The sequence below is a fragment of the Armigeres subalbatus genome, unplaced genomic scaffold (genome assembly GCF_024139115.2).
Source record: "Armigeres subalbatus isolate Guangzhou_Male unplaced genomic scaffold, GZ_Asu_2 Contig1246, whole genome shotgun sequence".
Classification (NCBI taxonomy): Eukaryota; Metazoa; Arthropoda; class Insecta; order Diptera; family Culicidae; genus Armigeres; species Armigeres subalbatus.
This window is the reverse complement of record NW_026942008.1, coordinates 164,527-180,948: the sequence shown is the minus strand read 5'-3', so window position 1 is coordinate 180,948 and position 16,422 is coordinate 164,527. Positions and strand designations below refer to the sequence as shown.

At 38.2% G+C, this 16,422-nt stretch overlaps 1 protein-coding gene across 12 annotated transcripts in view; it reads right to left on the bottom strand.

The window, feature by feature from the left end:
* Positions 1-16,422, bottom strand: part of LOC134202499 (endophilin-A-like) — a 183,303-nt gene that overhangs the window by 106,470 nt on the left and 60,411 nt on the right. For 2 of the 12 annotated variants that reach the window (XM_062677492.1, XM_062677493.1), the window contains exon 1: positions 10,791-11,038. The exons of the other annotated variants lie outside the window; for them this stretch is intronic. The gene's annotated coding sequence lies outside the window, so the exon portion shown is untranslated. Of the gene's footprint in view, positions 1-10,790; positions 11,039-16,422 lie in introns of those variants that run through there. 12 annotated transcript variants of the gene reach the window in all.

Sequence of the window (16,422 nt, the reverse complement as noted above, 5' to 3'; positions counted from 1 at the left end):
GAATATAAAACTGGATTCGATTCATGGATCTTGTGATTGATAGTCCTTCACTCTACCACAGCACCATTCAACACTTCGAAGGGACTGCATGTTGACTCACCATAAAAACCATACGATTATGAAGTTTTGTACTCGAGTTTCCTGTTACTTGATTGCACCATCACAGGAAAAAATGTAAGTTGTCAAAACGTTGAACGATGCTAAATTAAACATGAAGACACATTCAACTGTTCTGCAACTTAATTTAAACAAACAATTAAATTTTGAAAGACGCATTGAAGTTTCATGGTAAAACTTAATGATTTTGTTTCGTGTTTGCAACATAATGTGCAGTATTCGTTGTTTTTTTTTTTTCAAATGTCAAACACGTACTGCATTGCAATTTCAATGAAACATTGATCACAATTCGAACGTTTTTGACATCTTGATGCAACTTTTTCGTGCTTTGATGTTTTTCCAATGCCTTTTATGAAACTGAATAGAAACAAGGTGCTTTTTGGAAGATGTTGCGTGTGCTACTTGGGGAGGTTATGCACATCATTACAGCTATATTTGAGCCACATATGAGACATCCACATGCAGAGACATCCTCGAAATGTATAAACTTGAACAAACAATATTGAAATAGCAGAGCAGTGGTAGTGACAACTCGGCCACGTAATATGCTGAAGACAATGAACTACGTTCAAATAACTATGCTGAATCAAGCTGCTTTCCACGAACTGAGTCAAATATGTACTGTTGCTACTGCTGGCATCCGTATGCGTATCATGTGTAGTTTTGTATTCCGCGCTTAGTTGAAGCGACAGAATATGTCATTCGCTCGTTCAAATTTGAACGGATTCCAATGAAATTTGAGAAGGCGTCTATATTATGCTCTCAGTGTGTTGCATCGCTTCGTTCTCAAACAGTCGAACAGAGAGAAAATTTTCCTCAAAATTCTCTCTCATATTTTCTTTTTCGTTCACGTCGTAAACTTGAACGAACTGCGACGCCGTTTCGTTGCAAGGTGTGTTGCATCGCTTCGTGTTCTACATGTAGGCGGGAAGAGACAAAAAACCACGTGCTTTGATGCAGGAGTGTCTTTTTGTGCATTGAATGATACAAACCAAACGCCTGAATACCAAAAGGAAAGCTACCTATTTACCTATGCTTCAAATGTGTGAACTGGTCCAGAAACAAAATTGAACGTAGCTGTTGCAACAGCTTTGTTTTCTGCCAACCAGTGCAACTATGTTTTTGAACACAAGATTAAAACATAATCTTCATTAGTTTGCCTACCTGTGCAATGAACAGGTTGAACAGGCGGACCAGACGCCACTGTAAAATGGTGTGTGGCGCAGATGCATGAATCATGAGAAGAAAATATTGCGAATCGTATAAAATACGGCAGACTCCAGTGGGCTGGTCACTTAGTGCAAATGTCGGAAAAAAGAATATCAAAAACAATATTTAACAGGGAACAAGATAGGGGCCGGCGACTTCGTGGAAGGCCACGAACACGCTGGCTGCACGCGGTGGAATCGGACCTGGGGACCCTGAGCGTTCGGGGAAACTGGAGGAACGTCGCCCAAGATCGACGATTATGGAGCTGTACAATACGCCAGGCATAGGTGTATCGACGCTGTAGCCAACCAGGTATCCAGGTAGGTTATTTCAAAATTATTGATCTTGGAGGTCTGGGGTCCTTATTGGAGTTATGCGGAATTATTTCTCAGCATAAAAATATCCCAGCCAACAAATTTGTTCACATAACTAACTTTCAGTTCTGTTTAATGCACTCTTATACGATGCAATTTGATTGTATAAAATGCATAGATTCCTTCTATGTGAACAAAAGTGGAGGCCATATACGTACAAATCAGTGTTTTGGCATAACAAGATATACGACGTATTCCGATTTCAATTTAATCAATATACAATCATGCTGGTTTTTATCAGAGATCGCATATGTTCAGTTATAAAGTTGCATAATTAGACTGTTACAACTTTAAATCTAGAATAGTAAAAAACAGTTCAAACATACATCATAATTTACATTACACATTATATTATCATAAAAAAAACATACGTGTTATTGTATTTGCAACTAAAATATTTCTCAAAACTCAAAACTATGAGTAGTCTGCAAGCAAATCAAATGTTTACGCCATTGAAAGTGATCGAAATATGGTTATCACTCTGTTTTTCTTTCCTGAAAATTATTTCTCGGCGAATATCTGTGTGAATGAGCATTCTCTTCTCGTGATAATAAGTGAAAATTACGATCATTGGATTAGCTGCCTACTTAAGAACGAGGCAGAGAACTCTAACGATTTGTCATAGGTGCCACGGATGTTTTTGGAATTTTTAGTGCGACAGGAACAGTAGGATCGTTTTTGTAGAAAACGATATAAAAATTATGAAGATTCACGTACAAGCCTGGGATTTAACGCTCGACCTCCTGCTTGTAATGAGGACCATGCTCTCTGAATTTTTAAATATTTTTACTTCAAAATACACAGATTTTCCGACTTGATGTGCGTATTCATAAACGATTTTTGCTATGGAATTCGACAGCGCATGCAATCTTCAAAATCTACTCAATAAATATTTGTTTAGAACAAACCTTTCATTACATCTGTCAAAATCTACAAGAAAAAGTCGCTTGAGAACAAATTATATTTTCTTGAATTTTTTAGACAAATTTTTCAATGGATGCCTAATGAGGGATAAAGTCTCCTCAAATTGAGGCAACAACTCAAAATTCAAATATCCTGAAATTGTGGTGGAATGATGGCATTTTTATCAGTGAAGATCATTTAGCATATTTATGGATTTGTGCTGTGAAAAAATGATAGCATTTGGTCATTATTGGACGAAGTTCTTCTAATTTTGCGTGGCCACTAAAATTATTTTCTGGAGGAACAAAACACAGTAAATAGTAGAGTAAATAAGGTTGTCAATTAAAAACATAACTCGCCACATAACGATCATAGAGGATCTATTATAAAAATACGCTATAGAGGCATTCCACGGGGGCATGTCAGTCGATCCTGAGCGACCATTTCGAAAATATTTGAAACTCTGCACAGTTTTTCAATTTCATCTAAATCGTCATTTTTCGATATCAAATCTTCATATTGAGTCACGACTAACTTTTCAAAAGGGTGTATGTGAAAATGGTTCAAAAATATTTAAAAAGCTGCACAGCAAAAACGGAATGTTCGATTGTTATGATTTTTTCAGCAAAGTTAGACAACTAAATGGTGATTCTTAAGAAAATGTGCACAGTAAAAAAAAATTTTTTGCCTTTAAAAATATCATTTTTGTCACAAAAACTCAAATATCTCAAAACCCTATCTTTTTCGAACGTAATTTTTTAGGAAAACGGTCCATTATATTAGCTATCTACCATAAAAATTGGTGATGGTAAACTAATAAACAAAAAGTTATGACATTTCAAACATTTCACAATTTTCACATTTAGTAAAAAAAAAAATTTTCTGTGTAAGTTATTTCGAGAATTGCAGTTTGATGCAGATTTTATTGTTAAGGGACGTGATTTAAACAAGTTGTTTTCATGATATTTTGATTTAATTATTCATAGCATCTATAAGAAACTTAGACACGATCCAGTGTTGTGATCAAAAGTATTGATAGTGTCATAATTTTCATTGCACATGACTGGCGAAAAATTCTTTTAATAGTGTTGAAACCTGTTGATAATAACGTTGATAGAAACATATCAGAAATGTTATTTTTAAGACAAAAGCTGCAAAATCAAAGATTTATATACACGTGTACGTCTATAGTTTACCTGCAAAAAATATACCTCTTAGAGAATAGACTTTATGATCGGGAGGAAACGGGTATTCAACAACAACAAATGCATGATAGGTACATACCATGATAATGCTCACGAAAAAGCAAAAAAATTACTACTACTAAGGTTGTTAAAGATCTTATAGTAATTTTTTTCTTCAGTCAAGCAAATGACACCAAACTAGTCAGTAAAAACTTAAAAGTGATTTTGTTTATTGAAATATTACGAACAACATGAGTAGCCGCTTTCTCAACTGTTGTAGGCCGTTTGATGGAAAAAAGTGTTCAAAAGAGTTACGAAATCTCACCGAAAGCACCATAGATAAACTGAAAGCGACTGGTTATGCTCCAATGTCCACATTGAATACAAATTTACGCATTTGCACGTCCTGCCGTCTAAACGTTGACAAAAGAGCAATCTGTATATCATCGGTTGAGCAGAGCGCAGGAAGTTCGAAAACGACAGCAACTGAGGAATTGCCAGATGTATCGACAACAACTGAGGAATTACCAGAAGTATTAAGTGCTGAGAGCCTTGCCACCGTACCATCAGCGAAATCTGTTTCAACAAATCAATCGGAAGATGAGTGTATCCAAAAGGTCAACATCGAACGCTTTAACGAGGGCATAGCTGGGATAAAAGTGACTCCGATTAAATGGAGTAAGATGGACTACGTTTATTACCCGGAGAAAAAATACCGTGAAATAAACGAAGCTGTACGAAGAAACCTCTTCAAATTAGGACCTGATGATGTGGAAAATACAGACTACGATGAGGTAATTATAAATATGAAGGAAAGGTTCTCGAATGCAGCCACGACAAGGAAAGAAAAATTATTGATTTTGTCGATGCTGCCAAGTTCGTGGTCTATTCAGGATGCCATTGATGAGTTCAAAACCAATAGAAATACAGTAAAAGAGGCAAAACAATTGAAGAATAACTGTCTTTCAACCAAAAATACTAGGTCTAGTACTGCATTAATAGATGAGACAAAAGAAATAGTAGTTCAATATTTTGAAGATGATGAAGTAAGTCGAGCTATGCCTGGTCAAAAAGATTATGTATTAGTAAAAAAAGATGGAAAGCGTCAAGCTTGAAAGAAGCGTACACACGCTTCAAGGAAATTCACGATAATAGTAAAATAGGTTTTTCCTCATTTGCAAGCCTTCGGCCAAGGCAATGTAAGCTTCTTTCCAATTCAGGAACACATAATGTGTGTGTGTGTGCACAACCCATGAGAATATTAATCTTATTTTACATAGTTTGAAAAGAATCAATGTAACAAAGGATATTAAAATGTTAACTGGTAGTCTTTTGTGTGAAAATACAACATCAAATTGCTATCTACGATCTTGTTCGGATTGTCCAGATTCTTCATCATTGGAAAATACTTTATTCGCTGAGTTTGAAGAAAAATATATTGATCAGTTATCATTTGAGCAATGGGTGACCACGGATAGGTGTGACATAGAAACTATTGTAAAACCTGTAGATGAGTTTGTGTCATATTTTTGCTTGAAATTAGAAAGTTTAATCCCTCACGATTTCATTAAAACAGAACAATCCAGCTTTTTAAAAAATACGAAAAATACATTACAAAATGGTGAATTTTTAGTCATTTGTGATTTTTCTGAAAATTACAGCTTTGTATTGCAAGATGAAGTGCAGTCCCATCACTGGAACGTACAACAAGCTACAATTCATCCATTCGTTATTTATTTTAATGGAAGTACGCAAATTGAACACTTAAGTTTTATTATAATTTCCGAAGATTTAAGACACGATTCAGTATCCGTAAACTTGTTCATTGAAAAATGATTAACTTTTACGCGTTGATAAGCATAAAGAAGTCAAAAGATATATTTCATGTCTGATGGAGCAGCGTCGCAGTACAAAAATCGTAAGAATTTTTCGAGCCTATGTCAATTTAAATCAATGTACGGAATTGATGCAGAATGGCATTTTTGCTACATCACATGGCAAAGGTCCTTGTGATGCTATTGGAGGAACAATAAAGCGCATGGCCACAAGAGCAAGTTTAGCCAAAGAACGTGAGCATCCAATTAAAACTGCGAAAGAACTTTTTGATTGGGCAAATCGTAGAAAAGAAAAAGATTTAACCAAATTATCATTTTGTTTTACTACTACTGAAGAGTACGAAATAAAGGCTTCAGAGCTCAGCGAGCAATTTAATAACGCGAAAACGATCCAAGGAACCCAAAAATTTCACTGTTTCATTCCATTGTCGGAAAATAAAATTAAAGCAAAACTATACTCAAACTGTGCTGATAATAATTCAAAAGTGTTCGATATTTTAAAAATTTGAATAAAAATAAATAAAAATAAGTATTAATAAACTGTTTTCATGATATCATAACCCATACCAAAATTCAAACCCAAAACTCTTAGAGTTTCTATAACAACATTATTGAAACTGCCACATTTAATTTAATACTTAGGATAATATTAATTCATTTTTATTTATTTATACATATAATATTTATACATATAATATACATAATATCGATGAATACATAAATATGGAATATCATACAAACAACTTGTTTAACTCACGCAAGGCCCTTAACAATAAAATCAGCATCAAATCTGCGATTCTTGAAAAAAAAATACACGGAAATTTTTTTGTTTACTATATGTGAAAATTGTGAAATGTTTGAAATCTCATAACTTTTTGTTTATTAGTTTACCATCACCAAATTTTTATGGTAGATAGCTAATATAATAGACCGTTTTCCCTAAAAAATTACGTTCGAGAAAAGATAGGGTTTTGAGATATTTGAGTTTTGTGACAAAATGATATTTTAAAGGCAAAAATTTTTTTTTTTACTGTGCACATTTTCTTAAGAATCACCATTTAGTTGTCTAACTTTGCTGAAAAAAATCATAACAATCGAACATTCCGTTTTTGCTGTGCAGCTTTTTAAATATTTTTGAACCATTTTCACATACACCCTTTTGAAAAGTTAGTCGTGACTCAATATGAAGATTTGATATCGAATAATGACGATTTAGATGAAATTGAAAAACTGTGCAAAGTTTCAACTCAATAGAAAATCATGAATTAAAAATTTTCTTAAATTTTGATGCTGTTGCTTGGAATCGCTCTATAACAATACAACGTTACTGCCCATGATCGCATATTTGTAACATAAGCATTTCGGTTGATTTTGTTAATCCTCCCCACAAAATCAATAATTTCCAGCTTACCAAAGATAAGCAAAATAATAAATCCTATTTTACTGTTGTGGGGTTAGATCCATCAAATTTAGCATTCTGAACGATTCACAGGCTTTTTACAAAATGAACAAAAATGCGAGTGTTACAAATATGCGATCATGGGCAGTTTAGTTCTTGGTAAAACAAGGGACAATCAAGTTTCCCAAGGAATCAAGTCTTCCCACCTTCCCCTAATGCATAAAGCTTGAGTTTAAAAAAACTTCAAATCGACAGGTCTCCTGCTTCCATGACTGTATAACAATTTATAAACTGTGACATAAAACACGTTCAATTAGCTACTGGTGAAATGCCAATAGGAGCAGCGAATTAAATTAAATGGCTGGCGATGTTTCAGAGTGATAATTTTTCCAAGATCCGTAATTTCATTTCCGCCATAAACAAAACATCTTCCGATGGATACATAAAGCCCGAAAAAAGTGACCAAGTCACTAAAAAGTGACCCGCTACCAGGCCTGTCATTTATACCTAATGATAATATTGCATCTGCGAATACAATCTGGAAAAGACATTCCATTACATCTTATACAACATTGTCGACAATGATTGCAATAACCAGTATATGCGATTTAATTGAACACATATATAATTTAATAATATAACGTGTATAATATCATCATGATATTATCATCTCTAAGAGGAGAAATACAACGTTGTCAATATAACAAAATTGCCCTCAAAGTTTGTTTTCCCTAAAATCGTGTTTATTGTATTTCTAAATTGTTCTATAGATCCCAGTGATGTTGTGAATTGATTGTTAAGAAAAACAAAATATGGAATAAAACGACTAATAGTACATACTCTCTTTCTGGTTGCTAATTTTTAGAATTGAATTTCATGTTTCCAATAAGTACTAAATAATGGAATTTTTGCAAATCTGTTTCTATCCATTTAGTGAGTACTTAAAAAACAACACCAGGCTGTTTACTATGTCTAATGACAAATAACAGTAAGTATTCTATTAGTAATCAACCTTTGAAGGTTTAGTTATAAATAGCTAGTACAGATGTACGGAAAAACACAGTTCATGGAGAATGGGTGCGAAAAGGTTCCCTTAGAATTCTGACCAATAGTACAAAAATAACTGAATGATCATTTTCATGTAGTTCTATTTCACAGACATTGACTGGGTGATTACCGATTGTTTAATGTTGAGGAATGTATTTGTATAAAACAACTACCGCTTTTGAAATTTGTCTTCTAATTGTATTTAATGATGATGACAAATGTGTTCTTTTTAATATTCTTGAAAAGAATATTTTATTGAACATTCAAGGATCATCAGAGTTGTTGAATGTATATTTGAAATCATTATAACAGAGGACTTTACAATCAAATCTTAACGACATTGTAACTTCAGATGCACATATATGAAATTTTTCAAATATTTGCGATATATGATTCCGTTTTGAGTTTAAATTTACATATTTACAACTTATGACATAGATTGTAATTAGATTGTACATTTGCATTATATGTAACCTTTCTACAATTTTTCACAACTTCTGCTGGATCTATATATGATTACGATCTGATCTGTGAATATATATAATTTAATTTGTACATTCTTATACGATTGCTGGTTTGCTGGGTAGGGACAAAAAGGAAGAAGGGTTTTGCCCACAAACAAACATAGGTTACCCGGTGGTGCAGGTAGAAACATTGATCTCGAGCAATTAATCTCCGAAGGGTTATAACATTTTTTGTAGACGTTCCAGCAACGTACCTTCTTCAGAAAAGTGTTTCGACGGCCTTCAGAACATATGCTAACGTTATGATCCACGTGATCCACGCGAAAAAGTACGTTTTCCCATATTAATTTCCATATAAATTTCAAGCGCGATGCGGACAGCGGGGAAGTAAACAATCGAGCCCATCTTTTATACAGTTGAATGGGGTCCCAAAACGATTAAGGGGCAATTCAAATATGACGTTAAACTTTTGAAACATGTATTCTCTATCCTGCAGAGACGATTATAGAAGAGGTGGGAGGATGGTTGTTGACGGGAGTGGTGGGTATATTGTTTAGGAAACTAACAATGCAGTATAACTTTTAAAATTGCGGACCGATTTCCTCCGAAATTGAGACACATATTCTCTATCCTAAGCAAAGGAATATAGAGAAGGTGGGGAAGATGTGAGAGAGCAGTAGTGTGTGCGGTTATGTATAAGTATATTAGGCACAATTTGAAACTCCAATTCCTTAATTCATCCGAGGTTCTTTAAGGGAAGATCCATTAATAACGTAACGCAATAATTGGACATTTTCAACCCCCATCCCCCTATGTCGCACTTTCTGTATAAAACATCTCAAAATAGTGTATAGTGGACCGTCGCACTTTGCTCGCCCCCTCTCCCCCTCTGAGCGTTACGTAATTTGTTAAGATTATACAATTTCTCAACCAAGTCCCAAAAACAACAAACAACAAACGATATTTTAGCATTAGCATTAGCATTGTTACGGTGTAATTCGTAGATTGGACACTGGTGATACTCATGTTTAACTTTTGAGATCCTTATCTGGAAAGCTATCAGAAATCAAGAAGGGGAGTGGCCCACAATTCCAGACTTAAACAAAAATAACAAAAGCATGAGAATTATTACTCCTGTCCAAGCCCATCTTCACCATAAATAGGGAAAGGAAGGAAGTGTTGATGTGGTACTTACTTAACGACCGGCCAGCGACTTAGCGACACCCTCAAAGGTATTCATTGGGTCAGGATTTGCCTGAAGCTGGCAATATCTTACCCCGTAACACACCACGTAAAGGTACCTAGCGTTACGGGTACATTTATCTGAAAACGATATTCCACTGAAAATAACATTTCCCCAAAAATCACATTTTCCCGAAAATGACGTTTCTCCGTAAAAGGTCGTTACCCCAAAAATGACGTTTCTGATAGTTCTCCGCAAATTTCATTTGCCCGAAAATAGAAACTATCATTTCCAATGATACATACACAAACAAAATGCAGAACTGTTCTGTCGTGATCTGAAAAAGCGACGTATACGCCATTTTCCAAAAATGATTGCGGCAGTGTTGTGCCAGTCAAAATTATTTAAGCAATCGCGATCCGTTAGAACGTTTACTGTTGTAACAAAATCCTTTTTGTGTATGTTCTAAATCTAGTCCATCATTTTGAAATTCAGCCTCTGGAAAGAGTTATTAGCAAATAACTCAAACTCTGACCAAATGTTCGACTTCTCACTGACTCTACCATGCGCCATGATGACAGCATTAATGACAGTGTCCCAGTGTTCCCAGAACCATTATTGTTTTAGGGCAAACACATCCAATTTTCACACCTGATATAGTTTTACTCATGATTATGTTTATTTTAAATTTAATTCCTTTGCAAAAACTCCAACTCCAATCACATTCATGGGAGTATAACAGTTAAATAATTTAATTTGAATAATTAATATTGTATCCATCAATTCAAATATTGAAAATTGAATAAACATATTAAAACAGCAATAATAATTTAATTAAATTGCAACGCGAACAAAATTAGAACGCTACAAGTCTGGTTCAGCCAACCATACCCAAACTCATATGCTTCTGCTGGAAAAATCAATTTTCCTCACTCGGACGAAAGTGAGCGACACCTACTTTCCTGCTGGTGAGGAACGGCCAACTGCCTTTTTCCAACTGGCTACCAGAAAGGAAAATGTTCGAAAAGACACGCACCAGCACGTGGGGTGGGGTTCCGTCGCGAAATTTACTTACGCTTTCGTGGAATTCACGGTTTTCCGTTCAGCACTGACGCGATTTTTCAATTCACGACACGATAGCTCGAAACAGGTGCCACACGATCGAAATTGATTCTTATCTTTTGTGCAACTCGATGGCAGAGAATAAGAACGCGTAGCAATTTTCTTCACACCAGGGGTAGGGATACAAGGACTGGAGTCTCGATTCGTTTCTACTTCAGTTCACCGTTGAACCACCGTACAGTTTCCTCTCCGAAATGCGACTGACGAGATTATGCAGAATCCACTGCTGCTGAGGGTGCACACTTTCGGGGGGGTATCTGTCGCGTTTGCTCTTCTCGATTCGATCGGTCGGTCGTGGAGGAAGCTCTCCTTGCGGGGAATTAGGGAATCCCTCAAGAGATGGGAGCAAACTTTGCGGAGAAAATTGTATCCATTCGAGGCGGCACGGCAGCGAAAGGGATCATATCACGGTCAACGTTCACCACTGGCAAAGCTATTGTACGGTCTAGGGGGCTCTGCGCTCGAAGCAGGCACGATGATGCAAGGACGAAGACTGGTTACACACGGAGAGCACTGAAGTTCAACGGATGGAAGAATGTGTGCGTGTTGATTTTCTTTCTCGTGGGAAATGGAAAAGTCTTTACCACTACTATGATATGTTGGAAGTGTTTGACTCTGGTTTCGCACAGTGGGGAAAAAGCTTCGTCAAGTCCTCCAACAACAAATGATGACAATAATAACAGTTGGATGAGATATGGAGACGCATGGTAGTTGAAAAGTCATTTCTAGTTTATTTGCAGTACGTTCGTTGAAATGAATCGATTAACCAAGTGATCAATAACTACAGACGATAGACAGGCATTTCCTAAATCCACCAGGCTGATATATAAAATTAACATAAAGTCGAAACTTCTATTAAAAAAATCGTTTTTGAAGAGAAATGATACAACGCGAGTACGTCAAAATGTGATTTCTGTTTTCTCATCGGCGAGTTTAATGCAGCCAATACTTTTCGTTTCAATTTAGACCGAATGAATTTACTATGATGAGATAAGAAAATTTTAAAGTACTAAAATCTTGCATTTTCAGTTAGAGCCGCATGGTTGCAAATGCAATCGTTTTTTAGAAGAAAGCATTCGAGTTTTAGTTAAGGATCTTAGTTGGATTACCATTACAACGATAATCAGCATGTTTCCTCAATTCTCACAATCGAATTGTAGTGAGAATGAAAAAAAATGTCGCATGCGCACGAAAAGCACGCGTCGCCTGCTATACCAATCCACTGAACGCAGACGGCGACAAAGGCGACAAACGAGGCGACAGAATGTACCGCAATAAATAATCGTTTATGCTTTCCGTCTGACGCAAAAGCTTCGCCACTGCTCCATTCCATCAATCTACATCCACAAGACTTTCGACTGGCGATGCCACTATAGAAGCCTACCCTCGTCATCTCAGAACCACGTCCACCTTTCTTCCGCATTAAAAGGTAAAACTGATAATATTCTTCAGAGCTTGCCTTATGCCTACCAAAACGTGACAGCAAAAGGAAAGTGACAACGCACAAAATCAAAAATCAAAAGATCCCTATCGTGGGTGGGTCATGTGAGCGAACGAGAACGATGCAATCTTTCTACATCCGAGAGCTTTCCAAATGTGATATCCTTTGTCCTTCAAGCAGCGAGGATTAAGGCGACCAAATCCGGAGTAAGGTCGGAAACAGTAACTCATCTGCTTCAATGGGTGGAAAGCAAGTGTAGTCCAGACAGTAAATGGGGAAAACATGTAAATAAATAAATAAAAATATGGCTAGTGACATTTAAATAGGGAAACGATTGAGGTAACTTATGTTTTCGAAAAGTGTAAGGCATGTTCATAAAAAAATGAAATTTTAATCTCAGATGCCACCTGAATATACATAATAACCTCAAAAGTTCATTGAAGCACCATGTTAAACTACATAGGTAAAATATTATTTATTGGACTACTAAATAAAAGATCTACATAGACGTTATTACTAATACTATTCCATTGGAACAGTGTCGTAATGTAATTAGCAGTCTAATAGTTCAACACACCTGCGCCTAATCTAGATTGGAGCTATGATTGATGTTTTTATCCTTCTATCCTTGCCATACTCTCGAAAGCACCATCGTGTTATCACCATGACATGTACTCTGTCCTGTAGGCCACATCACCCACGCGATCAAATGATTACCCGTTCTGCGTTGGCGTTAACTGCAGTAAAACGCCAGAGGAACTCTCACTCCTCTAGCATTCATCGCATTATTCTGGCCGTCTAGTAGTAGGACGAACCAGACGCCAGCCAGTAGAGTCAAGAGCCTGTGAACTGTATGAATGAAATATTTTCAACCACTGCTTCAAGTGTGTTTCTAGGTGTAGGCGTTTTTTTTTTATTAATGATGCTAGATACACCCGAATGCCTTCCTTGCTACCTACTAGAAGGGAAATGCCAAAAATTCAGTACGGTTGGTTGTTGGCTGCCTTTTTTCATGAGAACGCTGATATTAATACCGGTAGCCACTCCACCCACGGATGGATACGCTTTCAACAATGTAACGCAGCTTTGACGGAAAGTTGTGAATGGAAATACAACGGTCGTAGTGGTGTGCTTCGTGACGTGACTCCTTCAAAGCATGAAGTTCGCTATTTTCGTCTCGAGATTTCACTTTGCGTGGGTAGAACCAAACGGAGCTGTACTTTCTTCTGGGTAGGATAGGGAGTTTTACTTGAGGGCCTCATTGCACACAATGTCTATTATCCAGATACGTATAAAGCATCATCGTCCCATTTTTATACATCGAATGACTCTGATGACAGAAAATATGATGCCATGTAGGGCTAATTATATTGTAACAATGGAAGAATAACGACATTTAGAACAACGCTAGACAGATGCAGCCGAGCCTATTCCGAATTTGAGCATGGAGTTGGTGTCTTTCAGATACGACTTCCAAGCTAACTTTCAATAATGTCAACGCTTCATGGGCATTCTCGAGTCCCTTTGAAATAGTAAAAAAACAAAGACGGGAACACCGTACAGACTGAACACTTAACACATAGACAACGAACAGGACACATAACACCACGAAAGTTTTCTCCTTACCAGGGCGGGAATCGAACCCACGCTCCATAACCTATGCGTCTAGACAATTGACGTCGCTAACCGCACGGCCACGAAGCCCAAATGCGCAGAGATCGACGATCCACCGTCAAGAGACAGCCAGTCCCAGACCTGCCTCCATTGAGACGGCAACCACCGATGTTGTCCATCCGTGGCTCAGTCCCACGAGGGGAACGGGCAATCCACCCGACCAGCAGCGCAGCATACAATCCACCTAGACTTCAACAACATGATAGGAAGATGCTCAAGAGAGGATAACGCAAGCCACCCATCACGAGTTTGTATTGGTGGTGCCGAAATCGAGGTGGTTGACGAATTCGTGTACTGGGGCTCACTGGTAACCTGCAATGACGATACCAGCAGAAAAATTCGGAGACGCATCATGGCAGGAAATCGTACGTACTTTGGATTCCGAAAAACGCTCCGATCGAATATAGTTTGCCGCCGTACCAAAAGCTTATTAGACCATCTTCTTTACGGACACGAGACCTGGACGATGCTCGTGGATAACCAACGCGCACTGGGAAATTTCGAAAGGAAAGTGCTGCGTGCCATCTATGGTGGGGAGCAGCTGGCGGACGGTACGTGGATGAGGCGAATGAACTACGAGTTGCATCAGCTGTTGGGAGAACCATACATCGTTCACACCACGAAAATTGAAAGACTGCGGTGGGCCGGACACGTAGCCAGATTGTAGGACAATAATCCGGTGAAAATGGTTCTCAACAACGACCCGACGGGCACAAGAAGGTGAGGTGCACAGCGAGCAAGATAATCCATCAGGTGGAGAACGATTCTCGGACCCTCCGCAGACTGCGTGATTGGCGACGTGCAGCCATGGACCGTGCTGAATGGAGAAGACTTCTATGCACTGCACAGGCCACTCCGGCCTTAGACTGGTAATACATAAGTAAAACCAATGATTTCCCCATACAATTTTCCGTTGAAATTTCTGAAAGCTCCAGATTAAGCCACCTAGCAGTGATGGTGCCTTTCTCGCGCGAATCAAAACTCTATTTTGGCCATAACTTCCGAGCCCATAGTGAGTCCGATCTGGGAAATTTTTAATAGGAAATAATGGGACAAGATTCTACGTCGAATGCAACTTGTTACAAGCAAATCGGTTGAGGTTAAGTGCCCGAAAAATGAATGACACTTTTTTACTCGATTATTCCGTGAAAAAAGTATTTTGGCCATAACTTCCGATCCCATAGTCCAATCATGCCAATTTTCAATAGGAAACAATGGGACACGATTCTGCGTCGACTGCAACTTTTTTACGCGATTATTCCGTGAAAACCCAGATTAATCCACCTAGCGGTGATGGTGCCTTTCTCATGCATTATAATCGGTTAAGGATAAGTGCCTGAAAAATAAGTGACATTTTTCTACCGAATTTTTCAAAAAAAATGGTATTTTGGCCATAACTTCCGAGCCTACAGTCCGATCTAGTCAATTTTCAATAGGAAACAATGGTAGAGTATTCTGCGTCGAATGCAACTTGTTGCGAGTAGATCGATTAAGGATAAGTACCTGAAAATTGAGTGACATTTTTTTGGGTTGGTGCGCACAGACACACACACACACACACATACACACGGGCTGCGAAATGGTGAGTTGACATCTGGGAAGGAGCGACCTACACAGCTCTGGTCCTCACAAGTTTCAATCTCACACTTCCACGGGTCATCCGATGACAATTGACCGCCAGCTAAGAATTGCGTACTTAGCTGGTAGTTCAGCCTGGGCACTGTTGTCCTTCTGACATCAGCTAGAGTGAGTGGGTGCGACCAACGGGACCATCGTCCCTAACCCCTAATATCAAGGCGTTAAGCGACCCGTGCCGAGGGGATGCATGGCCAGGGGGGTGAAATAATGAGCTAAGCCTTTAACGGAGCCTGTGGGGTACCTGGGCACCCTCCACAGTAATTGTCCCATACCGCGTCATGCTAGGCTCTGGCGTGGTGGACCTCTTTTCCCGAGCAACTCGTGGGACCAAAATGGAAAAACAAGTCAATTCTTCAATTAGTGGTAGTAGTGATGTTTATAATGGATCAATCGCCGCGAAATTGCTGGTGGGGATTCTCATCGATTTGTTTTCGGCGAAAAATGACAAAACAAAACTTTGCCAGACTGTCCGGACGTTTCGGTCGATTTACTGGCCTTCGACCATCTTCTGCGGACAAATCTTCCAGTCACTTATTTTCTAACAGACAGTAGAAGATGGTCGAAGGCCAGTAAATCGACCGAAACGTCTGGACAGTCTGGCAAAGTTTTGTTTTGTCATTTTTCGCCGAAAACAAATCGATGAGAATCCCCACCACCTAGTGATAGTAGTGTAGGCGACAACCCCTTCGCAAGAGGTGGGTTGTTCAGGTCTCCGCCTAGGAGGCCAGTAGCAATAGTCGGCAGCTCGGTGTGCAGCGCCAGCGTGGGTCACTTAACCATCTCCCAGGCTACGCCGGTAGAGGTTATAGACGGCCCATGGCTTGTGGAGGCG